Genomic DNA, 7,100 nt, shown 5'->3' with positions numbered 1-7,100 from the left:
TTTCCAACAGCAATGAATGAGAGTGCCTATTGCTCCATATCCTCAACTAGTATTTGGTGTTGTCAATGTTCTGGATTTTGGTCATTATGATAGGTGTGCAGGAGTTTAAATTTCCCTGATGACAGATGGTGTGGGTCATCTTTTCATATGCTTATTTGCCATTTGTAGTATCTATTAAGGCCTTTGGCCCATTTTTTAAATAGGGATGTCGGTTTTCTTACTATTGAGTTTCAAGGTTTCTTTGTGTATTTTAGATAACAGTGCTTTATCAGGTAATGTCTTTTGCAAATATTTTCTCCAAGTCTGTGGCTTGCCTTCTCATGCTCTTGACATTGACTTTCACAGAGCATAAGTTTTTAAATTTAATGAATTCCATCTTACCAATGATTTCCTTCATGGATTGTGCTTTTGGTGTTTTATTTAAAAAGTCATTCCCATACCCAAAGTCATCTAGATTTTCTTGTTATCCCCTATAAGTTTTATAGTTCTGGGTTTAACATTTTTGTCTATATTTCATTTTTAGTTTTTGTGAAGTGTGATTTATTTTTTGCATGTGGAAGTCTAATTGTTCTAGAAACATTTGTTGAAAAGACTATTTCTACTCCATTGTATTGCTTGTACTCCTTTTGAGGATCATTTGACTATATTTATCTGAGTCTATTCCTGGGACCTCTCTTCTGTTCCATTGATACATTTGTCATGTCTTGACCAATACTACACTGTCCTAATTACTGTAGCTTTATAGTAAATCTTGAAGTTGGATAGTGTAAGTCTTTCAAATTTTTTCATTTATTTCAATATTCTATTGGCTATTTTGGAGCTTTTGCCTCTCTATATCAACTTTAGGCCAATTTATTAATCCACAAATTAAGTTCCTGTGATTTTGATTGGGATTGCATTAAATCTGTAGATCAAGTTGGAAAGAACTGATGTGTTGAGAATATTGAGTGTTTCTAACTATGATCATGGAATATCTTTTCATTTATTGAGTTCTTCTTTGGTTAAATTCATCAGAGCTTTGTAGTTTTCTCCTGTAGATCTTGTACATATTTTGTTAGAATTATACCTCAGTATTTCACTTTTGAGAGTGCTAATGTAAATGGCATTGTGTTATTAATTTCAAATTCCACTTGTTTATTCCTGGTATATAGGGAACTGATAGACTTTTGTATATTAACCATGTCCTGCAACCTTACTTTAATCAATTGTTACTACCAGGAGTTTATTTTTGGTCACTTCTTTTGGATTTTTTTTTTAAATAATTATTTTTTATTGAAGGGTAGTTGACACACAGTATTACATTAGTTTCAGGTGTACAGCACAGTGATTGAACACTTATATACATGATAATTCTAGGTACCAGCTATCACCATACCAAGTTGTTACAATATTTTGACTATATTCCTTATGCTATACATTACATCACGGTTACTTATTTATTTTACAGTTGGAAGTGTGTACTTTTTTTTTTGTGAGGGCATCTCTCCTATCTTTTTTGATTAAACGGTTGTTAACAACAATAAAATTCTGTATAGGGGTCTCAATGCTCAATGTATAATCATTAAGCCATCCCAAGCCTAATTTTCATCAGTCTCAAATCTTCTGAAGCATAACGAACAAAGAACTGATGTGTTTTTTTTTTTGAGAGGGCATGTCTCATATTTATTGATCAAATGGTTGTTAACAACAATAAAATTCTGTATAGGGGGGGTCAATGCTCAATGCATAGTCATTAATCCATCTCAAGCCTAGTTCTCTTCAGTCTCCAATCTTCTGAAGCATAACGAACAAGTTCTTACATGGAGAACGAATTCTTACATAGTGAATAAGTTCTTACATGGTGAACAGTGCAAGGGCAGTCATCACAGAAACTTTCGGTTTTGATCACGCATTATGAACTATAAACAATCAGGTCAAATATGAATATTCATTTGATTTTTATAATTGATTTATATGTGGATCCCACATTTCTCCCTTTATTATTATTTTTATTTTTAATAAACTACTGAAGTGGCAGGTAGATGCAAGATAAAGGTAGAAAACATAGTTTAGTGTTGTAAGAGAACAAGTGTAGATGATCAGGTGTGTGCCTGTGGACTATGTGCTAATCCGAGCTAGACAAGGGCAATAAAACATCCATGGATGCAGAAGCTTTCTTTCAACATGGGGGGGTGGGGTGGGTGAGGTTCTAAGCTTCACCACTGTTGTTCTCCAATTTCTCACCTGATGGCCCCCCTGCGACTGTGCCTGTCTTAGGTTTTTCCTCCCTTGAGGAACCTTACCCGTCTCTGGCTAACCAGTCATCTTCCAGGGCCATACAGGGAAATGTAAAGTTGGTAAGTGAGAGAGAAGCCATATTGTTTGAAAAGGTTAGCTTTTTACTTCTTTGCAGATTTATGCCCTGTGGCTTCTATGCCCAGCACTTGTCTCGAGGTATCTTTACCACCTGGAGGAATTATGATACTCGGTAAATTCGATATGAGGCACGAATTCTATTTAAGGGTTGTAATTAGGAAGGAAGAAGAAAAGCTATAGAGGTAGCATATGGAAGAAAACATGGGAGGATTGCATATTTCTTTGACATATCTTCCTGTAGAGTACCTTAAGTATGTATAAGTTTTAAACTACTAACTAACTTGTGCACACATATTAACATAATAGGAATATGGTGACATAAACAAAGCAAATCTATAATTGCCAGCCATCTCCAGTGAAGCCAAGAAAACCATTTAGGCACCCTAGGCATTTGTGAAAATTAGTCTATGATATGATGGATATTGTCCAACTGTACTTGAACAGTCTGAGAGAAATCAGACAAATTAAAGCAACCCATTTCTGGGATCTGTTCACATCCCATATGTTCTTTTAACCGTATATAGTCTATAGTCGTAAGATTTTGGAGCGCTACAACTTGCACCCCTCCCAACTCCTGATTGAGTTCCAACAGTACAGATCTGGTCAAATTCGTTGTCTCACTGTATTCACATGCCAGCCTAGACATCTCCCTTCTCATTCCAGTGGCAAGTCCAGGAAACGGTGGGGTGGATGCAGCTGCATCCGCAGCATCGCCCGGATCCCTGTGGAGGCTTTTTGATGTTCATCCCCCGGCACGAGTCTTCCAGAGAGTGCTGATGCGGGAAGCTCCTCCTCATATCGTATCTTAGTTCATTTTCTGGGTAGCCAAGCTAGGCCTTGATCTTCTGCATAGAAACAAACAGGCCCTTTGCCCACACTTTGACATGCCCTCTGTACCACTGTGTAGAACTCATTGGAGGTCAGCACATAGGAAATGATTTTTTTTTAATCTTAAATCTACACTTACATGAAGAATACTATGTTTACTATGCTCTCCCCTATATCAGGTCCCCCCTAAAAACCACAATACGGTCACTGTCCATCAGCATAGCAAAATGTAGAATCACTACTAGTCCTCTCTGTGTTGTACAGCCCTCCTCCCCTTTCTCCCTCCCTCCACTATGCATGCTAATCTTGATAACCCCCTTCTTCTTCCCCCCCCTTATCCCTCCCTGCCCACCCATCCTCCCCAGTTCCTTTCCCTTTGGTACCTGTTAGTCCATTTTTGGGTTCTGTAATTCCGCTGCTGTTTTGTTCCTTCAGTTTTTCCTTTGTTCTTATACTCCTCAGATGAGTGAAATCATTTGGCATTTCTCTTTCTCCGCTTGGCTTATTTCACTGAGCATAATACTCTCCAGCTCCATCCATGTTGCTGCAAATGGTAGGGTTTTCCCTCTTCTTATGGATGAGTAGTATTACATTGTGTATATGTACCACATCTTCTTTATCCATTCATCTACCAATGGACATTTAGGTTGCTTCCGATTCTTGGCTATTGTAAATAGTGCTGCGATAAACATAGGGGTGCATGTGTCTTTCTCAAACTTGATTGCTGTGTTCTTAGGGTAAATTCCTAGGAGTGGAATTCCTGGGTCAAATGGTAGGTCTGTTTTGAGCATTTTGATGAACCTCTATACTGCTTTCCACAATGGTTGAACAAATTTACATTCCCACGAGCAGTGTAGGAGGGTTCCCCTTTCTCCACAGCCTCGCCAACATTTGTTGTTGTTTGTCTTTTGGATGGCAGCTATGCTTACTGGTGTGAGCTGATACCTCATTGTAGTTTTAATTTGCATTTCTCTGATAATTAGCGATCTGGAGCATCTTTTCATGTGTCTGTTGACCATCTGTATTTCTTTTTTGGAGAACTGTCTGTTCAGTTCTTCTGCCCATTTTTTAATTGGGTTATTTGCTTTTTCTTTGTTGAGGTATGCGAGCTCTTTATATATTCTGGACGTCAAGCCTTTATCGGATCTGTCATTTTCAAATATATTCTCCCATACTGTAGGGTTCCTTTTTGTTCCATTGATGGTGCCTTTCACTGTACAGAAACTTTTCAGCTTGATATAGTCCCACTTGCTCATTTTTGCTCTTGTTTTCCTTGCCCAGGGAGATATGTTCAAGAAGAGGTACTCATGTTTATGTCTAAGAGGTTTTGCCTATATTTTTTTCCAAGAGTTTAATGGTTTCATGACATACATTCAGGTCTTTGATCCATTTTGAGTTTTCCTTTGTATATGGGGTTAGACAAAGGTCCAGTTTCATTCTCCTACATGTAGCTGTCCAGTTTTGCCAGCACCATCTGTGGAAGAGACTGTCATCTTGCCATTGTATGTCCATGGCTCCTGTATCAAATATTAATTGACCATATATGTTTGGGTTAATGTCTGGAGTCTCTAATCTGTTCCACTGGTCTGTGGCTCTGTTTTTGTGCCAGTACCAAATTCTCTCGATTACTATGGCTTTGTAGTAGAGCTTGAAGTCAGGGAGTGAGATCCCCAATACTTTATTCTTCTTTCTCAGGATTGCTTTGGCTATTCGGGGTCTTTCGTGTTTCCATATGAATTTTTGAATTATTTGTTCCAATTCATTGAAGAATGTTCCTGGTAATTTGATAGGGATTGCATCAAATCTGTAGATTGCTTTAGGCAGGATGGCCATTTTGACGATATTAATTCTTCCTAGCCATGAGCAGGGGATGAGTTTCCATTAGTTAGTGTCCCCTTTAATTTCTCTTAAGAGTGACTTGTAGTTTTCAGAGTATAAGTCTTTCACTTCTTTGGTTAGGTTCATTCCTAGGTATTTTATTATTTTTGATGCAATTGTGAAAGGAATTGTTTTCCTGATTTCTCTTTCTATTGGTTCATTGTTAGTGTATAGGAAAGCCACTGATTTCTGTGTGTTAATTTTGTATCCTGCAACTTTGCTGTATTCCGATATCAGTTCTAGTAGTTTTGGAGAGGAGTCTTTAGGGTTTTTTATGTACAATATCATATCATCTGCAAATAGTGACAGTTTAACTTCTTCTTTACCGATCTGCATTACTTGTATTTCTTTGTTTTGTCTGATTGCTGTGGCTAGGACCTCCAGTAATATGTTAAATAACAGTGGGGATAGTCGGCATCCCTGTCTTGTTCCCGATTTCAGAGGAAATGCTTTCAGCTTCTCGCTGTTCAGTATAATGCTGGCTGTGGGTTCATCATATATGGCCTTTATTATGTTGAGGTACTTGCCCTCTATTCCCATTTTGCTGAGAGTTTTTATCATGAATGGATGTTGAATTTTGTCAAATTCTTCTTCAGCATCTCTTGAGATGATCATGTGGTTTTTGTCTTTCTTTTTGTTGATGTGGTGGATGATGTTGATGGATTTTCGAATGTTGTACCATCCTTACATCCCTGGGATGAATCCCACTTGGTCATGGTGTATGATCCTTTTGATAGACTGTTGAATTCTGTTTGCTAATATTTTATTGAGTATTTTTACATCTACATTCATCAGGGATATTGGTCTGTAATTTTCTTTTTTGGTGGGGTCTTTGCCTGGTTTTCGTATTAGCATGATGTTGGCTTAATAGAATGAGTTTGGGAGTATTCCCTCCTCTTTTATTTTTTGGAACATTTTAAGGAGAATGGGTATTATGTCTTCTCTGTGTGTCTGATAAAATTCCGAGGTAAATCCGTCCGGCCCCGAGGTTTTGTTCTTGGGTAGTTTCTTGATTCCCGTTTCAATTTCTTTGCTCGTAATTGGTTTGTTTAACTTTTGTGTTTCTTCCGTGGTCAGTCTTGGGAAGTTGTATTTTTCTAGGAAGTTGTCCATTTCTTCTAGGTTTTCCAGCTTGTTGGCATATAGGTTTTCATAGTAGTCTTTAATAATTCTTTGTAATTCTGAGGGGTCTGTCGTGATTTTTCCATTCTCATTTCTGATTCTTCTGATTTGTGTTGATTCTCTTTTTCTCTTAATAAGTTTGGCCAGAGGCTTATCTATTTTGTTTATTTTCTCAAAGAACCAGCTCTAGGTTTAGCAGCATATAGATTGGTCTTGCTTTTTATCCATGCTATTACTCTGTGTCTTTTGATTAGTGCATTAAGTCCATTTACATTTAGGGTGACTATTGAGAGATATGTACTTATTGCCATTGCAGGCTTAGGTTCATGGTTACCAAAGGTTCAAGGTTAGCCTCTTTAGTATCTTACTACCTAACTTAGCTTGCTTATTGAGCTTTTATATACAATGTCTGGAGATTTTTTTCTTCTCTCCCTTCTTATTCCTCCTCCTCCATTCGTCATATGTTGTGTGTTTTGTTCTGTGCTCTTTTTAGGAGTTCTCCCATCTAGAGCAGTCCCTGTAAGATGCCCTGCAGAGGTCGTTTGTGGCAAGCAAATTCCCTCAGCTTTTGCTTGTCTGGGAATTGTTTAATCCCGCCATCATATTTAAATGATAGTCGTGCTGGATACAGTATCCTTGGTTCAAGGCCCTTCTGTTTTATTGCATTAAATATATCATGCCATTCTCTTCTGGCCTGTAGAGTTTCTGTCAAGAAGTCTGATGTTAGCCTGATGGGTTTTCCTTTATAGGTGACCTTTTTCTCTCTAGCTGCCTTTAAAACACTTTCCTTGTCCTTGATCCTTGCCATTTTAATTATTATGTGTCTTGGTGTTGTCCTCCTTGGATCCTTTCTTTTGGTGGTTCTGTGTATTTCCGTGGTCTGTTTGATTATTTCCTCCTACAGTTTGGGGAAGTTT

Source organism: Manis javanica, chromosome X (assembly GCF_040802235.1).
Source record: "Manis javanica isolate MJ-LG chromosome X, MJ_LKY, whole genome shotgun sequence".
Lineage (NCBI taxonomy): Eukaryota > Metazoa > Chordata > Mammalia > Pholidota > Manidae > Manis > Manis javanica.
This window is presented reverse-complemented; position numbering follows the sequence as displayed.